Below are 22108 nucleotides of genomic sequence, written 5' to 3'. Positions count from 1 at the left end.
TTTGTTTTTGAAACTTTCTCTATATTTTTAGAGAATTTTATGACTTAGTGCGGGATGGATGCATTTTTGGTATGAACACTAAATGAAGCACGGAGAATTAATCTATAACGATCAACTAAAAAAAATCCTAGATGAAAACATAACAGAAAAGTTGGAAAAACTCTTTGCTTTGGATCTATTTATACTTTTCGAGTATATTGACAATTCCAAAAAACTGCTCATACTATGATTATAGTATAATCACGAGCGGTTGTATATGGCCCTATCGTCTAGTGATGCCCCTATCGTCTAGTGGTTCAGGACATCTCTCTTTCAAGGAGGCAGCGGGGATTCGACTTCCCCTGGGGGTAGGGAGTATTATGAAAGGAGGTTAATCATAGATTAGCAAAAACCCTAGAATAAATTCTTCCTGGGTCGATGCCCGAGTGGTTAATGGGGACGGACTGTAAATTCGTTGACAATGTCTACGCTGGTTCAAATCCAGCTCGGCCCAAACCAAAAATCTAGGGCTTCGTGAGTATGAACTAAATCCTTTTGTTTTTCTTCCATAAAATAAAATGTCTGATCTATAGAAATAAAAGATAAAGAAAAAAGGGAAATTTTTTTTTCTAATCCATATCTCTCTCATTCCTTTCTTACAAACAAAAGAGTTTTTCTTATTGAAGGCTGGATTATTATCCATTTTTAGTGATAAAAAATCACGACATACTAGTTATGTCACTCTCACTATACCCACGTATAATATAATATGTGGGTATGTAGTATATGATTCGTCTATTTCTTAGAGTACGAAAGACGAATCGAATCTTCTTATGGTTCTATTTAAGAATGGGTATGCCATACACCCCGCGGGGATTGTAGTTCAATTGGTCAGAGCACCGCCCTGTCAAGGCGGAAGCTGCGGGTTCGAGCCCCGTCAGTCCCGAACTAGGGTTCAATGAATGGAGAAATTGATATTTCCTTTTTCCATGAAAAAAAGGGGCAGGGAGCAAGATCAAATACCCACAGGGCACCCTTACTTCACTTTTTTATTTTGCATCTCTCATTAAAGAGGGAGGGAGGGCATATAGGAATTTTTTTTTCACTACTCCCAATCGATAAAGAAAGACACACATACGATATGTGGATTAGTAGAATTTAGGATATTATATTACTCTATCTTTCTTTATGATGATACCATCCTCATCTTAATTTCCTATTCCACTCTTATGGAATAGAGTACCGGTATTTTACCGGAATCCATACATAAATCGTATTCCCTTTTTATTTCAGACCTCTTTTCCCCATCTCACTTCTACTGCTTATTTGGATGTCTATGTGACCCATAGAAAGTGAAAGTTGGTCATATAATACATACATAATTGTATGTATAACTATAAGAAAAAGGAAGGGAAATTGTATAAGATTAAGAAAGTATAAGATTAAGAAAGCTCGTGGGTTAGAGATATAGAAAAGAAAAAGTAGAAAAGGATTAAAAAAGAGGGAATTCCTAATCCAATCAAAAAACCCATTTTGGTCTTAGTGTGGATAGAGGATCTTCCTATGTTATACTATATAACTCTCATCCGTGAAATATAACTCTCATCCATGAATTGATTTGATAGATCCGATATTCATAATATTGAATTGATTCAGTATTATCAGAATGCAAGCCCTACCCTTGAATTTACAAGATACCCCTTTTTCCTCTCCATGGGATTACATCCCGAGTTATTGTGAAAATAAAAAATAAAGAGGTTATGGAAGTCAATATTCTCGCATTTATTGCTACTGCACTGTTCATTCTAGTTCCTACTTCTTTTTTACTTATTATTTATGTAAAAACAGTCAGCCAAAATAATTAATTGGAATTCCAATTAATCATTGAAGAAATTAAAAAGGGATTAAATAAAAAAAATCCAAGTCTTAAATGAAAGGATCTGGTTGGAATCTTAAAGTGTGGTAGAAAGAACTACATATAGTTTTTTCTACGACACTTTAGATTCTTTCTATTATATTATCTTTGAATCTACATAGAATAGATTAGTAGATTGAAATAGTTAAGTAGTCTAATTCAATTTCTTTTTTCATTGCATCCACTTAATTTCAATCAGGTCAAAATAAAAAAATCTAAGACAATTCTTGACCAAAGAATCCATGGAAGGAAAGAAAAATAATATGAAGAATAGACTATAGTAAAAAGTAAAAGGAAATGGAAAATGTGTGATATGCCGTGAATAGTTCCGTGGAAGAAAGTCTAATTTTCTTATGTATAGAACTTTTTTTAACCATTCGTCATTTCTAGTAGAAATTCTGAATTGGTATAATGGCTCTTTCTTACATTACAACTTACAATACAAGAGTTTCTTACAGGAGTGAAACAAAACTAAAGAAAAAGATTAAAGAATAACGTTTGACAAAATGATTAATGCAAAATGATCCATTAAAGAAAAGAATTGATACAACAATTTGATTACTTAATCAATTAGTAGTATCCCTAGAGTCCACTCCTTCCCCATACTACTAGTGAAAGAGAAAATGTAAAGACTACCATTAAAGCAGCCCAAGCGAGACTTACTATATCCATCTAAATTATGTCTCCTATTTCTATGAAGGGATTATTCTACTATTGATCAATAATCATAGTGGAATCAAGGGTACAGAGTCAAAAAGGGATTCCGCCCTAAGGCCATGGATCAATCAGTTCAAGGAATTTACTCCTAACAAATTCTTATAGGAATTCTGGTAGAATTAGAGAGCATTAAAAATACGAGATACTATAGCCCTTTTTTCCTTAAAAAAGAAAGAGTACGGGAATGATGTCCTGAATAGAAGAAGCGGGAATAGGAAGATTTTTTATTCCTTTTGTTACTCTTTTTTTTTTTTTTAAGCAAAGGACGCCCGAATATACCATAAAATTATCGATAGATAAATATTTATTGGATACCTACCTTACCTAATGTTTATTTTTGACCTAAACCCTGCAGCCTTGCTTTGTATCATTCTATGAAAGAATGAAGAGATTTTATCCATAATACAACTCCTAAATTGATTTTTGATCGACCTATTTAATCTGATTCTCGTTAGAATTAAGTAGTCCTTACTTTAGTGTATGTAGGTAACATAAGATGTACGATAAAAAAATGTATAATAATTAGTAAGTCTTGATATTCTTTCGTGGAGTCCCTTCTTGAATCTTAGATTGAAAAAAAAAAAGAATGCCCCTTAGGGACCTTTCTTTGGATACCAAGATTTCTGACATCTTATCCTCGTATTTTAAAATTATCAAATCGAATCTCAATTAAGAACCAATTCAAATTCATATAATAAAAGAATAAGGAAACACTACCTCACCCCTATTGATAACCATTTTGGCCACTACCGTCAAAACAAACCCTAACCCTAGTTTGAGGATAGAACTATGGTATGGTTTCTCTAAACCCAGTATCGGCAGGCCCAGTTACTCTCTTGCCCGAACTTATGCGAAGTAAAAATTTATCGAATTCGATCAGCACTATAAAAAAAACCTAAGTATTTTATTGATCAGGCGGCACCCAGATTTGAACTGGGGATAAAGGATTTGCAGTCCCCTGCCTTACCGCTTGGCCATGCCGCCAAAAAATCCGATCAAAAATCTAGAAAACAGCAAGTATTCATCCACGTTTTCTTACGAAAAGCCCCTTTTATTTTGAATATAATTCTACTTACTTTTTTCCAATCTTTTTCAAAAAATCTATTCCTGCTTTTTTTGATCCAGTTTCTATTATTCTCCTCGATAGATTCTATCTTAAAACATACATTGTTAACACAATAAAACTTCCCATTTCTTTCTATTGAGATGAAAAAGAAGAAAAAGTGGATTTCTATTCACAGGCTGCAAAATTCAGAATAAATTGGAACCGTTAACTAGAATTCTCTTTTTTTTATTGCAGTAGTGAACTACTCTTAAATCGGTATTATCTCCCCCCCCTTCAATGGCATAATAAAATATTATGGCTTTATGCTTAATCCGTGTATAGGTAAACTTTAGGTCCGAACAGCATTATTATCCAAAGATCCCCTTTATGTACATATCTCTATGGGGAATCATGCTTTAATTTTTCAAAGTATTAAATTAAATATCTTGAATAAAAAAAGGAAATTTGCTCTGATATAGAGTATAACCTGACTATCTTGGCGTACCCAAGTGAAATTACGATAAAAGAAAAGCATGGATATGGGGAGAGGTGGATAACTAGATTGGCATGTACTTAAAAAAGGGACTTACTTTATTTTAGAATTCCACAATGAAATACTGAATTTTCTAGCAATTATACTACTCCGATCCGAAATAAAAAAGAACCCTCAAATTATTTTGAGAAATTAAAGTAAGCACGCTATTCTAAATCGAAGTAAAGTCAAACTTTCTAGTATATTATATTACGGCTTTATTACATTCATAGAAAGGAGATAAAATGAGAAATCTTTGCCATCCAATCTGATTAGAATATCATAACATAAAGTATAAGTGGCAGAATTTTTTTTGTAGGAATGTTTTATCAATTCATTTTCATTTCATTTGTACCCCTGGCAAACTCGAACTTTCGTCCAAATGGTCTCTATTCATATGTATGAAATACATATATGAAATACGTATGTGGAGTTCCCTAGAATTTCATGTGATTCAGTAAACAGAATATAGATTCCATGATTGCTAGATCGATCCATAGGGATTGATGAAGAGTGAGCTGATAATGGAATTTTTCTTTGATAAACAGGAAACTTAAGATTAAGATGCTCCGGAATGGAAACGAGGGAATGTCCACAATACCCGGATTTAGTCAGATCCAATTCGAGGGATTTTGTAGGTTCATTAATCAAGCCTTGGCAGAAGAACTTGACAAGTTTCCAACAATTAAAGATCCAGATCACGAAATTGCATTTCAATTATTTGCGAAAGGATATCAACTGCTAGAACCCTCGATAAAAGAAAGAGATGCTGTGTATGAATCACTCACCTATTCTTCCGAATTATATGTATCTGCGAGATTAATTTTTGGTTTCGATGTGCAAAAGCAAACCATTTCTATCGGAAACATTCCTATAATGAATTCCTTAGGAACCTTTATTATAAATGGAATATACCGAATTGTGATCAATCAAATATTGCTAAGTCCTGGTATTTACTACCGCTCGGAATTAGATCATAAGGGAATTTCTATCTACACTGGCACTATAATATCAGATTGGGGGGGGAGATCGGAATTAGCAATTGATAAAAAAGAAAGGATATGGGCTCGCGTGAGTAGAAAACAAAAGATATCTATTCTAGTTCTATCATCAGCTATGGGTTCGAATCTAAGAGAAATTCTGGATAATGTTTCCTACCCTGAAATTTTCTTGTCTTTCCCGAATGCTAAAGAGAAGAAGAGGATTGAGTCAAAAGAAAAAGCTATTTTGGAGTTTTATCAACAATTTGCTTGTGTAGGTGGGGACCTGGTATTTTCGGAGTCCTTATGCGAGGAATTACAAAAGAAATTTTTTCAACAAAAATGTGAATTAGGAAGGATTGGTCGACGAAATATGAATCGGAGACTTAATCTTGATATTCCTCAGAACAATACATTCTTGTTACCACGAGATGTATTGGCCGCTACGGATCATTTGATTGGAATGAAATTTGGAACGGGTATACTTGACGATGACGATATGAATCACTTGAAAAATAAACGTATTCGTTCGGTTGCGGATCTGTTACAAGATCAATTCGGATTGGCTCTTGGTCGTTTACAACATGCAGTTCAAAAAACTATTCGTAGAGTATTCATACGTCAATCGAAACCGACTCCCCAAACTTTGGTAACTCCAACTTCAACTTCAATTTTATTAATAACTACTTATGAGACCTTTTTTGGCACATACCCGTTATCTCAAGTTTTTGATCAAACGAATCCATTGACACAAACTGTTCATGGGCGAAAAGTGAGTTGTTTAGGTCCTGGAGGGTTGACGGGGAGAACCGCAAGTTTTCGGAGCCGAGATATTCATCCGAGTCACTATGGGCGTATTTGTCCAATTGACACGTCTGAAGGAATCAATGTTGGACTTACTGGATCCTTAACAATTCATGCGAGAATTGATCACTTGTGGGGATCCATAGAGAGTCCGTTTTATGAAATATCTGCTGAGAAAGCAAAAGAAAAAAAAGAGAGACAGGTGGTTTATCTATCACCAAATAGAGATGAATATTATATGATAGCAGCAGGAAATTCTTTGTCCTTGAATCAAGGTATTCAGGAAGAACAGGTTGTTCCGGCTAGATACCGTCAAGAATTCTTGACTATTGCATGGGAACAGATTCATGTTAGAAGTATTTTTCCTTTCCAATATTTTTCTATTGGGGGTTCTCTCATTCCTTTTATTGAGCACAATGATGCGAATCGGGCTTTAATGAGTTCTAATATGCAGCGCCAAGCAGTTCCGCTTTCTCGGTCCGAGAAATGCATTGTTGGAACTGGATTGGAACGCCAAACAGCTCTAGATTCGAGGGTTTCCATTATAGCCGAACGCGAGGGAAAGATCATTTCTACTGATAGTCATAAGATACTTTTATCAAGTAGTGGGAAGACTATAAGTATTCCTTTAGTTAACCACCGTCGCTCTAACAAAAATACTTGTATGCACCAAAAACCCCGGGTTCCACGGGGTAAATCCATTAAAAAAGGACAAATTTTAGCAGAAGGAGCTGCTACAATTGGGGGCGAACTTGCTTTAGGAAAAAACGTATTAGTAGCTTATATGCCATGGGAAGGTTACAATTTTGAAGACGCAGTACTAATTAGCGAACGTTTGGTATATGAAGATATTTATACCTCTTTTCACATCCGGAAATATGAAATTCAGACGGATACGACAAGCCAGGGCTCCGCTGAAAAAATCACTAAAGAAATACCACATCTAGAAGAACATTTACTCCGCAATTTGGACAGAAATGGAGTTGTTAGGTTGGGATCCTGGGTAGAAACTGGTGATATTTTAGTAGGTAAATTAACGCCTCAGATAGCGAGCGAATCATCTTATATCGCGGAAGCTGGATTATTACGGGCCATATTTGGCCTTGAGGTTTCCACTTCAAAAGAAACTTCTCTGAAATTACCTATAGGTGGAAGAGGGCGCGTTATCGATGTGAAATGGATCCAAAGGGACCCGCTCGACATAATGGTTCGTGTATATATTTTACAGAAACGTGAAATCAAAGTTGGGGATAAAGTAGCCGGAAGACATGGGAATACAAGGGATCATTTCCAAAATTTTGCCTAGGCAAGATATGCCCTATTTGCAAGATGGAACACCCGTTGATATGGTCTTCAATCCCTTAGGAGTACCCTCCCGAATGAATGTGGGACAAATATTTGAAAGCTCGCTCGGATTAGCGGGGGATCTGCTAAAGAAACATTATAGAATAGCACCCTTTGATGAGAGATATGAGCAAGAGGCTTCAAGAAAACTTGTGTTTTCAGAATTATATGAAGCCAGTAAAGAAACAAAAAATCCATGGGTATTTGAACCCGAGTACCCGGGAAAAAGCAGAATATTTGATGGAAGAACAGGCGACCCCTTTGAGCAACCTGTTCTAATAGGGAAGTCCTATATCTTAAAATTAATTCATCAAGTTGATGAGAAAATTCATGGGCGTTCTACTGGGCCCTACTCACTTGTTACACAACAACCGGTTAGAGGAAGAGCCAAGCAAGGGGGACAACGAGTAGGAGAAATGGAAGTTTGGGCTTTAGAAGGATTTGGTGTTGCTCATATTTTACAAGAGATACTTACTTATAAATCTGACCATCTTATAGCTCGCCAAGAAATACTTAATGCTACGATCTGGGGAAAAAGAATACCTAATCATGAGGATCCTCCAGAATCTTTTCGAGTGCTCGTTCGAGAACTACGATCTTTGGCTCTAGAACTGAATCATTTCCTTGTATCTGAAAAGAACTTCCAGGTTAATAGGGAGGAAGTTTGATCGGAATAAATATAAATTCTTTTCTTATTTCTATTTTATGATTGACCAATATAAACATCAACAACTTCAAATTGGACTCGTTTCCCCTCAACAAATAAAGGCTTGGGCTAACAAAAACCTACCTAATGGAGAAGTCGTTGGCGAAGTCACAAGGCCCTCTACTTTTCATTATAAAACCGATAAACCAGAAAAAGATGGATTGTTTTGCGAAAGAATCTTTGGACCCATAAAAAGCGGGATTTGCGCTTGTGGCAATTCTCGAGCGAGCGGAGCTGAAAACGAAGACGAAAGATTTTGCCAAAAATGCGGGGTCGAATTTGTGGATTCTCGGATACGAAGATATCAAATGGGATACATCAAACTCGCATGTCCCGTGACTCATGTGTGGTATTTGAAAGGTCTTCCTAGTTATATCGCGAATCTTTTAGATAAACCTCTTAAGAAGTTGGAGGGCCTAGTATACGGCGATTTCTCTTTTGCTAGGCCCAGCACTAAAAAACCCACTTTTTTACGATTACGAGGTTTATTCGAAGAGGAAATTGCATCCTGTAACCACAGCATTTCTCCCTTTTTTTCTACCCCAGGCTTTGCAACATTTCGAAATCGGGAAATTGCGACAGGAGCAGGTGCTATTAGAGAACAATTAGCAGATTTGGATTTGCGAATTATTATAGAGAATTCTTTGGTCGAATGGAAGGAATTAGAAGACGAGGGGTATAGTGGAGATGAGTGGGAAGATAGAAAAAGACGAATAAGAAAAGTTTTTTTGATTAGACGCATGCAATTGGCGAAACATTTTATTCAAACAAATGTAGAACCAGAATGGATGGTTTTGTGCTTATTACCGGTTCTTCCTCCCGAATTGAGACCTATTGTTTATAGGTCTGGAGATAAAGTAGTGACTTCAGACATTAATGAACTTTATAAGAGAGTTATCCGTCGGAACAACAATCTTGCCTATCTATTAAAAAGAAGTGAATTAGCGCCAGCAGATTTAGTAATGTGCCAGGAAAAATTGGTACAAGAAGCCGTGGATACACTTCTTGATAGTGGGTCCCGCGGGCAACCGACGAGGGATGGTCACAATAAAGTATACAAATCACTTTCAGATGTAATTGAAGGTAAAGAGGGAAGGTTTCGCGAGACTCTGCTTGGGAAACGGGTCGATTACTCGGGGCGTTCTGTCATTGTTGTGGGTCCTTCGCTTTCATTACATCAATGTGGATTACCTCTAGAGATAGCAATAAAGCTTTTTCAGCTATTTGTAATTCGCGATTTAATCACGAAACGCGCCACTTCTAATGTAAGGATTGCTAAAAGGAAAATTTGGGAAAAAGAACCCATTGTATGGGAAATACTTCAAGAAGTTATGCGGGGACATCCTGTACTGTTAAATAGAGCACCTACCCTGCATAGATTAGGCATACAGGCCTTTCAACCCACTTTAGTAGAGGGGCGTACTATTTCTTTACACCCATTAGTGTGTAAGGGTTTCAATGCGGACTTTGATGGAGATCAAATGGCTGTTCATCTACCTTTATCCTTGGAAGCTCAGGCAGAAGCCCGTTTACTTATGTTTTCTCATATGAATCTCTTATCTCCCGCTATTGGGGATCCTATTTGCGTACCAACCCAAGACATGCTTATCGGGCTTTATGTATTAACGATTGGAAAGCGTCGAGGTATTTGTGCAAATAGATATAATAGTTGCAGAAACTACCCAAATCTAAAAGTAAATTACAATAATAATAATAATTTTAAATATAGGAAAGATAAAGAACCCCATTTTTCTAGTTCTTATGATGCACTGGGAGCTTATAGACAAAAACTAATCAGTTTAGATAGTCCCTTGTGGCTACGATGGAACCTGGATCAACGCGTCATTGGGTCAAGAGAAGTTCCGATTGAAGTTCAATATGAATCTTTGGGGACTTATCATGAGATTTATGCCCACTATCTAATAATGGGAAATAGAAAAAAAGAAATTCGTTCGATATACATTCGAACCACTCTTGGTCATATTTCTTTTTATAGAGAAATAGAGGAAGCCATACAAGGATTTAGTCAGGCCTATTCATACACTACCTAAACAAGAAAGTTAGATTCGGCGATGCCCCTCCCCTTTCGGGGGGCATTCCGATTTCCCTAGTATCATCATTATTTGCCACGCGAATCCAGATTGAGATTGAGGCAATTAAGTTAATTAAATTTTCGAATCACTGACTCAGGCCCATTGTCGAATCCTACTCAGCAATTGTCGAATCCTACTCAGCCGAAAAGGGGGTACTTATGTATGGCGGAACGGGCCAATCTGGTCTTTCATAATAAAGAGATAGACGGAACTGGTATGAAACGACTTATTAGCAGATTAATAGATCATTTTGGAATGGGATATACATCCCATATACTGGATCAACTAAAGACTCTGGGCTTCCATCAAGCCACTACTACATCGATTTCGTTAGGAATCGAGGATCTTTTAACAATACCCTCTAAGGGATGGTTAGTCCAAGACGCGGAACAACAGAGTTTTCTTTTGGAGAAACACTATTATTATGGGGCTGTACACGCGGTAGAAAAATTACGCCAATCTGTTGAGATATGGTATGCGACAAGTGAATATTTGAAACAAGAAATGAATTCAAATTTTCGGATAACGGATCCTTCTAATCCAGTCTATCTAATGTCTTTTTCAGGAGCCAGAGGAAATGCATCTCAAGTACACCAATTAGTAGGTATGAGAGGATTAATGTCGGACCCTCAAGGACAAATGATTGATTTACCTATTCAAAGCAATTTACGCGAGGGACTTTCTTTGACAGAATATATAATTTCCTGCTATGGAGCCCGCAAAGGGGTTGTAGATACTGCTGTGCGAACAGCAGATGCTGGATATCTTACACGTAGACTTGTTGAAGTAGTTCAACATATTATTGTGCGTAGAAGAGATTGTGGTACTATCCGAGGTATTTCTGTAAGTCCTCAAAATGGGATGACGGAAAAACTTTTTGTCCAAACACTAATTGGTCGTGTATTAGCAGACGATATATATATCGGTTCACGATGCATTGCCGCGCGAAATCAAGATATTGGAATTGGATTAGTCAATCGATTCATAACTGCCTTTCGAGCACAACCATTTCGAGCACAACCAATATATATTAGAACCCCCTTTACTTGCCGAAGCACTTCTTGGATCTGTCAATTATGCTATGGCCGGAGTCCTACTCATAGTGATCTGGTCGAATTGGGAGAAGCCGTAGGTATTATTGCAGGTCAATCAATTGGGGAGCCAGGGACTCAACTAACATTAAGAACTTTTCATACTGGCGGAGTATTCACAGGGGGTACTGCCGACCTTGTACGATCCCCTTCGAATGGAAAAATAAAATTCAATGAGAATTTGGTTCACCCCACACGTACCCGTCATGGGCAGCCTGCTTTTCTATGTTATATAGACTTGCATGTAACTATTCAGAGTCAAGATATTCTATATAGTGTGAATATTCCCTCAAAAAGCTTGATTCTAGTGCAAAATGATCAATATGTAAAATCCGAACAAGTAATTGCGGAGATTCGTGCCGGAACGTCCACTTTACATTTTAAAGAAAGGGTACAAAAGCATATTTATTCTGAATCAGACGGCGAAATGCACTGGAGTACTGATGTTTACCATGCGCCCGAATATCAATATGGTAATCTTCGCCGATTACCAAAAACAAGCCATTTATGGATATTGTCAGTAAGTATGTGCAGATCCAGTATAGCGTCTTTTTCACTCCACAAGGATCAAGATCAAATGAATACTTATGGTAAAAAAGATAGGGAAATTCTTGATTATTCAACGTCGGATCGAATCATGTCCAATGGCCATTGGAATTTTATCTATCCTTCTATTTTTCAAGATAATTCAGATTTGTTGGCGAAAAAGCGAAGAAATAGGTTCGTCATTCCATTACAATATCATCAAGAACAAGAGAAAGAACTAATATCCTGTTTTGGGATTTCGATTGAAATCCCCCTTATGGGTGTTTTACGTAGAAATACTATTTTTGCTTATTTTGACGATCCCCGATACAGAAAAGATAAAAAGGGTTCAGGAATTGTTAAATTTAGATATAGGACCCTAGAAGAAGAATATAGGACTCGAGCGGAAGACTCAGAAGAGGAATATGAGACCCTAGAAGACGAATACAGGACCCGAGAGGACGAATATGAATATGAAACCCTAGAAGAATCTAAATATGGAATCCTAGAAGACGAATACGAATATGAAACCCTAGAAGACGAATATGGGAGCCCAGAAAACGAATATGGGAACCCAGAGAACGAATATAGGACTTTAGAGAAAGACTCAGAAGAGGAATATGGGAGCCCAGAGAGCAAATATAGGACCCAAGAGGACGAATATGGAACTCTAGAGGAAGACTCAGAAGACGAATATGGCAGCCCCGGGGAAAGCGCAGAGGAAAAATATGGTACTTTAGAGGAAGACTCAGAAGAAGATTCAGAGGACGAATACGAGAGCCCAGAGGAAGATTCCATCTTAAAAAAAGAGGGTTTGATTGAGCATCGAGGAACAAAAGAATTTAGTCTAAAATACCAAAAAGAAGTAGATCGGTTTTTTTTCATTCTTCAAGAACTTCATATCTTGCCGAGATCTTCATCCCTAAAGATACTTGACAATAGTATTATTGGAGTGAATACACAACTCACAAAAAATACAAGAAGTCGACTAGGCGGACTGGTCCGAGTGAAGAGAAAAAAAAGCCATACGGAACTCAAAATATTTTCCGGAGATATTCATTTTCCTGAAGAGGCGGATAAGATATTAGGTGGCTGTTTGATACCGCCAGAAAGACAAAAAAAAGATTCTAAGGAATCAAAAAAAAGGAAAAATTGGGTCTATGTTCAACGGAAAAAAATTCTCAAGAGCAAGGAAAAGTATTTTGTTTCCGTTCGCCCTACAGTGGCATATGAAATGGACGAAGGAAGAAATTTAGCAACACTTTTCCCGCAGGATCTCTTGCAAGAAGAAAATAATCTCCAAATTCGACTTGTCAATTTTATTTCTCATGAAAATAGCAAGTTAACTCAAAGAATTTATCACACAAATAGTCAATTTGTTAGAACTTGCTTAGTAGTGAATTGGGAACAAGAAGAAAAAGAAAAGGCTGGTGCTTCCCTTGTTGAGGTAAGAGCAAATGATCTTATTCGCGATTTCCTAAGAATTGAGTTAGTCAAGTCCACTATTTCGTATACACGAAAAAGGTATGGTAGGACAAGTGCAGGACCGATTCCCCATAATAGGTTAGATCGCGCCAATATCAATTCTTTTTATTCCAAGGCGAAGATTGAATCACTTAGCCAACATCCAGAAGCTATTGGCACTTTGTTGAATCGAAATAAAGAATACCACTCTTTGATGATTTTGTCGGCATCCAACTGTTCTCGAATTGGTTTATTCAAGAATTCAAAACATCCCAATGCGATAAAAGAATGGAATCCTAGAATTCCTATTCGAGAAATTTTTGGGCCCTTAGGCGCTATTGTAGCTAGTATATCGCATTTTTCTTCATCTTACTATTTACTAACGCATAATAAAATCCTGTTAAAAAAATATTTGTTCGTTGACAATTTAAAACAAACCTTCCAAGTACTTCAAGAACTTAAATACTCTTTAATAGATGAAAATAAAAGGATTTCTAATTTCGATAGTAACATAATGTTGGATCCATTCCTTTTGAATTGTCACTTTGTCCATCATGATTCTTGGGAAGAGACATTGGCAATAATTCACCTTGGACAATTTATTTGTGAAAATGTATGTCTATTTAAATCGCACATAAAAAAATCCGGTCAAATTTTCATTGTAAATATGAATTCCTTTGTTATAAGAGCAGCTAAACCTTATTTGGCCACTACAGGAGCAACTGTTAATGGTCATTATGGAGAAATCCTTTACAAGGGAGATAGGTTAGTTACGTTTATATATGAAAAATCGAGATCTAGTGACATAACGCAAGGTCTTCCAAAAGTGGAACAAATCTTTGAAGCGCGTTCAATTGATTCATTATCCCCGAATCTCGAAAGGAGAATTGAGGATTGGAATGAGCGTATACCAAGAATTCTTGGGGTCCCTTGGGGATTCTTGATTGGAGCTGAGCTAACCATAGCCCAAAGTCGTATCTCTTTGGTTAATAAAATCCAAAAGGTTTATCGATCCCAAGGGGTACAGATCCATAATAGACATATAGAGATTATTATACGCCAAGTAACATCAAAAGTGCGGGTTTCCGAAGATGGAATGTCTAATGTTTTTTCGCCTGGGGAATTAATCGGACTATTGCGAGCGGAACGAGCAGGACGAGCTTTGGATGAATCGATCTATTATCGGGCAATCTTATTGGGAATAACAAGGGCTTCCCTGAATACCCAAAGTTTCATATCTGAAGCAAGTTTTCAAGAAACTGCTCGAGTTTTAGCAAAAGCTGCCCTACGAGGTCGCATTGATTGGTTGAAAGGCTTGAAAGAAAACGTAGTTCTGGGGGGGATTATACCTGTTGGTACCGGATTCCAAAAATTTGTGCATCGTTCCCCACAAGACAAGAACCTTTATTTCGAAATAAAAAAAAAAAATCTATTCGCGTCGGAAATGAGAGATTTTTTGTTTCTCCATACAGAATTAGTTTCTTCAGATTCTGACGTAACAAACAATTTTTATGAGACATAAGAACCCCCATAAAAATATTTTTTACTTTACTAGACTTTTGAACTTAGAACACTAACAGGTCAAATTTTAGATTTTTAAGATTTTTATTTTAATAAGTAAAACAAGTCAGTTAATTCATTAAGGTGGTTATGTTTATACCATGTATCAATGGCCAACTCTTATCTTAGTACAAGGTTCTCTCGGAACAATTATTATTTATTTCAAGCTATTTCGGATCTTTCTTAATCTTCAAAAAGAACTAAATTCCGTAATGGAATGGTAGGATTAAAAAAAAGGAAGTGTGGAAAAAATGACAAGAAGATATTGGAACATTAATTTGAAAGAGATGATAGAAGCAGGAGTTCATTTTGGTCATGGTATTAAGAAATGGAATCCTAAAATGGCCCCTTACATTTCGGCAAAGCGTAAAGGTACTCATATTATAAATCTCGCTAGAACGGCTCGTTTTTTATCAGAAGCTTGTGATTTAGTTTTTGATGCAGCAAGTCAGGGAAAAAGTTTCTTAATTGTTGGTACCAAAAAAAGAGCAACAGATTTAGTAGCATCAGCTGCAATAAGGGCTCGTTGTCATTATGTTAATAAAAAGTGGTTCAGTGGTATGTTAACGAATTGGTCGATTACGAAAACTAGACTTTCTCAATTTAGAGACTTAAGAGCAGAAGAAAAAATGGGAAAATTCCACCATCTCCCAAAAAGAGATGTGGCAATCTTGAAGAGAAAATTATCTACTTTGCAAAGGTATCTCGGCGGGATCAAATATATGACGAGATTGCCAGACATTGTGATCGTCCTTGATCAGCAAAAAGAGTATATAGCTCTTCGGGAATGTGCCATTTTGGGGATTCCTACTATTTCTTTAGTCGATACAAATTGTGACCCGGATCTCGCGAATATATCGATTCCAGCCAACGATGACACTATGACTTCAATTCGATTGATTCTTAACAAATTAGTATTTTCAATTTGTGAGGGCCGTTCTCTCTATATAAGAAATCGTTGATTAAGAATATATAGTGAATTCTTGGGCAACTGCGTAAATTTATGGAATCACTTACTTTACTATATCTTTTTTTTTGCATAGAATTTTTTTTGCATAGAAAAAAGAAGGGGAATATTGATATATATTAGAGGGTATTGATATATATTATGATCTGATGTGCTTTCTTGGTATCCTAAATATAAGATTAATACTTCAAGTTGCTGAGTTGAGAAAGAGATGGTTGAATCAAAAGAATTCCTTTTTTGAAGTTCAATTTTTATCAGAGGACAATATGAATATTATACCTTGTTCCATTAAAACACTCAAGGGGTTATACGATATATCGGGTGTAGAAGTAGGCCAACACTTCTATTGGCAAATAGGAGGTTTCCAAATTCATGCCCAAGTACTCATCACTTCTTGGGTCGTAATTACTATCTTGCTAGGTTCAGTTGTCATAGCTGTTCGGAATCCACAAACCATCCCGACCGACGGTCAGAATTTTTTTGAATATGTCCTTGAGTTTATTCGAGACTTGAGCAAAACTCAGATTGGAGAAGAATATGGTCCCTGGGTTCCCTTTATTGGAACTATGTTCCTTTTTATTTTTGTTTCGAATTGGTCGGGTGCTCTTTTACCTTGGAAAATTATAGAGTTACCCCATGGGGAATTAGCAGCGCCCACGAATGATATAAATACTACTGTTGCTTTAGCTTTACTCACGTCAGCGGCATATTTTTATGCTGGTCTTAGCAAAAAAGGATTGAGCTATTTCGAGAAATATATTAAACCAACTCCAATCCTTTTACCAATTAACATCCTAGAAGATTTCACAAAACCATTATCGCTTAGCTTTCGACTTTTCGGGAATATATTGGCGGATGAATTAGTCGTTGTTGTTCTTGTTTCTTTAGTCCCCTTAGTAATCCCTATACCGGTCATGTTTCTTGGATTATTTACAAGCGGTATTCAAGCTCTTATTTTTGCAACATTAGCCGCAGCCTATATAGGTGAATCCATGGAGGGTCATCATTGAATTGACTCTTTTTGGAAATAGTATTTTTTTTTTTGCAGCTTAGCTCAATTCATGCATGGTTCCAGATAATCTGCTTGGTTGCAAAAAAATAGTTTTAGAAATGCGTATGAATATATAGCCTAGAGTTGTAGGAGAGAGAATAGAATAGACTATATTATGGAATTTTCAAAGTATATATGCATTAAGGAGGGTGGAGTCAGGCTAGATCTATACTATAATATCCTTAATGTCTATAAGTGGAGTCCTCTTTTATGCAGGTTTCCACTTTAAGCAATGATTTTAGAATCCGATTCAATAGAAAATGAGAAAATATGCAAACAAAATAGAAGAAACAAATGTATATATATAGGATATTATATTATATATTCCTAGGTTAGATTCATTATCTAATCCGATATATGGATATGGAATTCCCTTCTATGTAGTTCGGACAATTCACATTATCATTTCAATTTGATTTCAATTTGTACTTTTTAGTTACTTTACTTCTCCCCAATAGAGCTTAGAAGTAAGAATTTATTGGTTGATTGTATCCTTAACCATTTCTTTTTTTTGACACGAGGAACTACTCACCATGAATCCACTAATTGCTGCTGCTTCTGTTATTGCTGCTGGATTGGCCGTAGGGCTTGCTTCTATTGGACCTGGAGTTGGTCAAGGTACTGCTGCAGGACAAGCTGTAGAAGGTATTGCGAGACAGCCAGAAGCAGAAGGTAAAATACGAGGTACTTTATTGCTTAGTCTAGCTTTTATGGAAGCTTTAACAATTTATGGACTAGTTGTGGCACTAGCGCTTTTATTTGCGAACCCTTTTGTTTAATCTTAAAAAAAAAATTCTTTCGATTTCGATTAGATACTTTTTTCTTTTTTTAGTAAATTGGTATTTGCTTCCACAATTCCAATTATATCAATACTTTATTTAATTTACTCCTATTTATTACTCCTGGAATTATCTATTTATCGGGACAGATAATACCCCATTCTAGGAAGGGCTGAGTTGAGTATTATTAATTTAGAAGATATGCTCACCTTCTTATTTCCCGTCCTTAGTTTAGGAAAGTGGAAAGTTTTTTCCTTTTATTTTAGGAATTTTGGGAACAGAACATTTCAACAAAGGAAGTCTTTCACCGGTCAAACAAGACGTAAGACTTAATCTAAAAGAAATTACTAGATTGAATCTATTTGCATTAAAAAAACCGATCAAAAAAGGGCGAGCGAAGTAAGTGATCGAAAAACTTTGTTCTTTGTTCGTCCTATCTATAAGAGGAGAGCATATGAAAAATGTAACCCATTCTTTCGTTTTTTTAGCTCACTGGCCATCCGCTGGCAGTTTCGGGCTTAATACCGATATTTTAGCAACAAATCTAATAAATCTAACTGTAGTGGTTGGTGTTTTGATTTTTTTTGGAAAGGGAGTGTGTGCGAGTTGTCTATTTCAAGAATAGATTGGATCTATCCGGCTGCACTTTATAATATTTTTTAGTATTTTTCGGATAAATAAGAAAAGGGTGCACGATCTCGACGAATTACTTCTGAATAAATTCAGAAATCATATGGAAGAACCATAGCATTTCGCGACTCATTGGTAAATCAACTTTGATTCTCTATAAACCAAGAATGTGAGACCATTAACACGGTTAAAGCTAAACTGCTTGAAGTCCAGGCAAAAAGAGGTACTCTTTCTACAACTATATTAGTATTAGTACCAATTTAAACGGGAAATAGCTAATGTAAAATTTATCTGATATAGAACACTCATATCGATAAAATGGTTTGAACTATTTACTAGAAAAAAAAGGGGGCACCCTGCCCTTTTTTAACCAATGCCGAATCGACGACCTATGTATAAAAAAGAGAAATTTTTTGGATTTGAAGAAAAAAAAAATAAAAAAGAATTCTATTAATTTTCATTTTCCATTTATTTAGTTAGTTTTTCTTAATGAAATTGAAATTATTAACTAGAGGGCAAATAAAAATAAAGAAACAACTTTGCTGACCATGATATATTTTTATCTAGGCGGAAGAGTCCTCTTAATATTTATCTAGTCTTATATAGGTTTCGGTATATTGAAATATAAACATAAAAAAGAAGATAGAGGATAGGCTCATTACTTAAAAAAAAGATATGGAAATAGCTATAGAAAAAAAAAAAGGAGCGTGAGAGCCAAATGAATCGAAAGATTCATGTTTGGTTCGGGAAGAGATCATAAAAGTTGTAAACTTACAAAATAATCTACTTTCATTAAAAGATTTATTAGATAATCGAAAACAGAGGATCTTGAGTACTATTCGAAATTCAGAAGAATTGCGTAGAGGGACCATTGAGCAACTCGAAAAAGCTCGGATTCGATTACAGAAAGTCGAACTAGAAGCGGATGAGTATCGAATGAATGGATACTCTGAGATAGAACGAGAAAAAGCAAATTTGATTAATGCTACTTCTATTAGTTTGGAACAATTGGAAAAGTCTAAAAACGAAACCCTTTATTTTGAAAAACAAAGGGCAATGAATCAGGTCCGACAGCGGGTTTTCCAACAGGCCGTACAAGGAGCTCTAGGAACTCTGAATAGTTGTTTGAATACCGAGTTACATTTCCGTACGATTCGTGCTAATATTGGCATTCTCGGGTCCCTGGAATGGAAGAAATAATTAAATTAATTAGGCCTTGAACTTCTACTTTCGTTTAGAATTTAGGCATTATTTTTCCCCTTGCTTCCGAAAAAAGAGTCAAGAAACACTAATGGCAACCCTTCGAGTCGACGAAATTCATAAAATTCTCCGCGAACGTATTGAACAATATAATAGGAAAGTAGGGATTGAGAATATAGGTCGCGTAGTTCAAGTGGGGGATGGGATTGCTCGTATTATAGGTCTTGGTGAAATAATGTCAGGTGAATTAGTCGAATTTGCAGAAGGTACTAGGGGTATTGCTCTGAATTTGGAATCCAAAAATGTTGGGATTGTATTAATGGGCGATGGGTTGATGATACAAGAGGGAAGTTTTGTAAAAGCAACAGGAAGAATTGCTCAGATACCCGTGAGTGAGGCTTACTTGGGTCGTGTTGTAAATGCTCTGGCTAAACCTATTGATGGGAAAGGCGAAATTATAGCTTCCGAATCTCGCTTAATTGAATCTCCTGCTCCAAGTATAATTTCCAGGCGTTCCGTATACGAACCTCTTCAAACAGGGCTTATTGCTATCGATTCGATGATCCCTATAGGGCGCGGTCAGCGAGAGTTAATTATTGGGGACAGACAGACTGGCAAAACAGCAGTAGCCACAGATACAATTCTCAATCAAAAAGGGCAAGGTGTAATATGTGTTTATGTAGCTATCGGTCAAAGAGCATCCTCCGTAGCTCAAGTAGTAACTACTTTCCATGAGGAGGGGGCCATGGAATACACTATTGTAGTAGCTGAAATGGCGGATTCACCTGCTACATTACAATACCTCGCTCCTTATACGGGAGCAGCCCTGGCTGAGTATTTTATGTACCGCGAACGGCATACTTTAATAATTTATGATGATCTCTCCAAACAGGCACAAGCTTATCGCCAAATGTCCCTTCTATTAAGAAGACCTCCCGGACGTGAGGCTTATCCAGGGGATGTTTTTTATTTGCATTCACGCCTTTTAGAAAGAGCCGCTAAATTAAATTCTCTTTTAGGCGAAGGAAGTATGACCGCTTTACCAATAGTTGAGACTCAATCTGGAGACGTTTCCGCCTATATTCCTACTAATGTAATCTCCATTACAGATGGACAAATATTCTTATCTGCGGATCTATTCAATGCCGGAATTCGACCCGCTATTAATGTGGGTATTTCTGTTTCCAGAGTAGGATCCGCGGCTCAAATTAAAGCCATGAAACAAGTAGCTGGCAAATCAAAATTGGAACTAGCGCAATTCGCAGAGTTACAAGCCTTTGCACAATTCGCCTCTGCTCTCGATAAAACAAGTCAGAATCAATTGGCAAGGGGTCGACGATTAAGGGAATTGCTTAAACAATCCCAGGCAAATCCTCTCCCAGTGGAAGAGCAGATAGCTACTATTTATACCGGAACAAGAGGATATCTTGATTCGTTAGAAATTGAACAGGTAAATAAATTTCTGGATGAGTTACGTAAACATCTAAAAGATACTAAACCTCAATTCCAAGAAATTATATCTTCTAGCAAGACATTCACCGAGCAAGCGGAAATCCTTTTGAAGGAAGCTATTCAGGAACAGCTGGAACGGTTTTCTCTTCAGTAACAAATAAATTTTGCATGTCTACTCTTGTTAGTAGAATAGGAATCGTTGAGAAAGCTTTTTCATTTGAATCATGCAAAAAAGTTTTCTTTGTTTTTAGTTTAGTATAGTTATTTAAAGAATAGATAGAAATAAGATTGCGTCCAATAGGATTTGAACCTATACCAAAGGTTTAGAAGACCTCTGTCCTATCCATTAGACAATGGACGCTTTTCTTTCATATTTTATTCTTTCTTTTATTTTTTTGCTTCTTCCGAGAAAAAACTGTTAGACCAAAACTCTTTTAGGAAATCAAAAAATCCAGATACAAATGCATGATGTATATATTATATCATGCATATATCATAAAGAAGGAGTATGGAGGCGGTAGTGGGAATCGAACCCGCAACCCCAAGGTTATGAGCCTTATGAGCTACCAAACTGCTCTATACTCTTAAACTAAAGAGGGGTAACTAGTGGATAAAAGAGGGTTGGATACGCCCCTCTACCAATATCTATACAAATAGAATAGTCCATTTATACAGAATGGTAAAGAGGGCTCCTCTATGATTATCAATTCCAGAAATCCATACAAATACGAAAGGGTATTTTATCCTTACCAACTGGATCTTGTTGCACCCGGTAACAAACATTCATAAACCATTTCTCGAAGTACGTGTCCGGATAGCCCAAAATGTCGATAGTTAGCTCTAGGTCTTCCGGTCAAAAAACAACGTCGATGAAGGCGTGTAGGTGCACTATTACGCGGTAGGGATTGCAATTTTTCTCGCATTTTCGTTTTTTTCACTCAAACTCAAGGGAGAAACTTTGCTTCTTATCTTTTTTTTAAAGATTGACGAATCAAATGATATTTCTGTTCTAATTTCTGCCGCTTCTTCTCCCTCTGAATCAAACTTTTTTTTGCCATAATGTGTCGTTGCTATTATTACCAAGTATACGGTTCTAATCCTAGATGGAAAAATAAATAGAAAAAGAAATCTAAAAAGGCAGATCCTCCCTCTCTATCAAGAGTAATGAACTAGGTGCTGATACAGTACAAAAAAACAAACTAAATTAACCAAACTTGCCTGATGTTGAGGCAATCAAGAAAGCTGCATAAGTGAATATATAACCCACGGAAAAG

General features: G+C 36.5%; 1 non-coding gene across 1 annotated transcript; it reads right to left on the bottom strand.

Moving 5' to 3' along the window:
• Positions 1-21123: 21123 nt before the first annotated feature.
• Positions 21124-21195, bottom strand: TRNAR-UCU (transfer RNA arginine (anticodon UCU)). The gene has a single exon. It is a non-coding gene; the product is annotated as a tRNA-Arg (tRNA).
• Between the last annotated feature and the right edge of the window lie 913 nt (positions 21196-22108).

This window comes from Triticum urartu, unplaced genomic scaffold (genome assembly GCF_056163025.1).
Source record: "Triticum urartu cultivar PI428250 unplaced genomic scaffold, HENAU_Tu73 scaffold404, whole genome shotgun sequence".
NCBI classification, from domain to species: domain Eukaryota; kingdom Viridiplantae; phylum Streptophyta; class Magnoliopsida; order Poales; family Poaceae; genus Triticum; species Triticum urartu.
This window is presented reverse-complemented; position numbering and strand designations above follow the sequence as displayed.